The sequence below is a fragment of the Engraulis encrasicolus genome, chromosome 19 (genome assembly GCF_034702125.1).
Source record: "Engraulis encrasicolus isolate BLACKSEA-1 chromosome 19, IST_EnEncr_1.0, whole genome shotgun sequence".
Taxonomy (NCBI): domain Eukaryota; kingdom Metazoa; phylum Chordata; class Actinopteri; order Clupeiformes; family Engraulidae; genus Engraulis; species Engraulis encrasicolus.
This window is the reverse complement of record NC_085875.1, coordinates 37856240-37858335: the sequence shown is the minus strand read 5'-3', so window position 1 is coordinate 37858335 and position 2096 is coordinate 37856240.

Genomic DNA, 2096 nt, shown 5'->3' with positions numbered 1-2096 from the left:
GTCTGCAGTCCCAAGAAAGGAATGTTGTTGTTTAAAAATACTCCTGTTTGAAATTAAGCCAGGATCAGTTGTCAGGGCTCAGTTGTCTTGGGCCTAGAGAGGGGGAGGTCGGAATTGGGTCCCCATGACATGTATTGAGTGGTGGGGCCGTGTTCTGGGCCTGGCCAAAAGGTGTAGGCAACCCTGGTAGTACTACTGTAGTAGGGTAAGAATATGACAAGATGTTGTATGAAATATCATGTGAAACTGGGTGGGTGCATCTGATGCCCTATTTAACCACTGACCTGGTGGTTCAGCAGTTAGTAGCACACTGGTGTGTGTTCACCTGCCTCGCGGGCTTCCAACCTTCTGCTCCTCCTCCAGGAGTTTCATTATGATCTCTTTTATTCTCTGACTCAGCCCCTCTCTTTTGCTGCTCTCTCTCTCTCTCTCTCTCTGTCTCTCTCTCTTCTCTTCGTCTCCTTTTTTGTTTCCCTCTTCCTATTCACCCCCTTTCTCTTCCTCCTCCTCTTCCTCCTCACTGCTCCAGTCTCCACCTTCATCCTTCATCATTGCCGACAGACACTGCCTACAACAACCCCTCCCCTCCCTACTCTCTACATCTGTTTTTTGTTGTTGTTGAAAGAATTGAAACATGAACTTGTGAATAGGCACACAAGAAAAGAAAACAGAAATCATTAACCATATGAGAGGAGACCATGTGCACACAGAGGAGTAGGTCATGTACACACACACACACACACACACACACACACACACACACACACACACACACACACACACACATAAAACACTGCAACGTGGTGGCTCTCCTGTCTTTGACCATTCATAACAACATGAAAGAAATCAATTCATCACGGTGACAGAAAAACACCTCTAGCATTGTGCATGGGTGTGTGTGTGTGTGTGTGTGTGTGTGTGTGTGTGTGTGTGTGTGTGTGTGTGTGTGTGTGTGTGTGTGTGTGTGTGTGTGTGTGTGTGTGTGTGTGTGTGTGTGTGTGTGTGTGTATTTCTGTGTGTGCGCGTGTGCGCGCATGTGCAAGTCTGGAAGTGTGTCCAAGGCATACATGCTTGGATTCCTTTTTAATCTTCTGCTGCTCCAATATGCAAGTGGGTCTAAAGATTAAAGCTTTTGATTAAAGGGGGCTCAGATCTCTCTCTCTCTCTCTCTCTCTCTCTCTCTCTCTCTCTCTCTCTCTCTCTCTCTCTCTCTCTCTCTCTCTCTCTCTCTCTCTCTCTCTCTCTCTCTCTCTCTCTCTCTCCATCTCTCTGTGGTGTGTGTGTGTGTGTGTGTGTGTGTGTTGGGTGTATGTGGTAAGATGAGGCGAGGGCTGGAGTGGGGGAGGGGAGTAGATTTACGAGAGAAGGTCGGGGTGGGGGAGTGAAAGTGGCTCTGGTTTGTTTTAATGAGAGAGTAACACACACACACACACACACACACACACACACACACACACACACACACACACACACACACACACACACACACACACACACACACACACACACACACACACACACGTCTGCCTGTGCACATGCATATTTTTTGTTAGATATACAAACAGGAACAGAGCCATGTCAGTTGCACAGGTGCACAGTAACACAGGCTGCACATTGTGGGAATTGGATTAGTCTGATTCGTGTGTGTGTGTGTGTGTGTGTGTGTGTGTGTGTGTGTGTGTGTGTGTGTGTGTGTGTGTGTGTGTGTGTGTGTGTGTGTGTGTGTGTGTGTGTGTGTGTGTGTATGTGTGTGTGTGAGAGAGAAAGAGAGAGACAGAGAGAGGGGGGGGGGGGTAGAGAAAGAGAATGTGCCAAGGTGCAAAGCTGTGGTTTACCCATGCCCTGCACGATGCATGTGTGTGTGTGCATGTGTGTGTGCGTGCATGCGTGCGTGTATGTGTGTGTGTGTGAGTGTGTGTGTGTGCGTGAGTGTGTGCTTGCATGTGTGTGTGTCTGGTGGAGGATGTGGCTTTCAGTTGACTTCCTGTTGCTTGGTTGTGACGCAGTTAGGGGAGGAGCGTGTGTGTGTGTTTATGTGTGTATGTGTGTGTGTGTGTGTGTGTGTGTGGGAGGGTGAGTGAAAGAGAGAGGGTCTG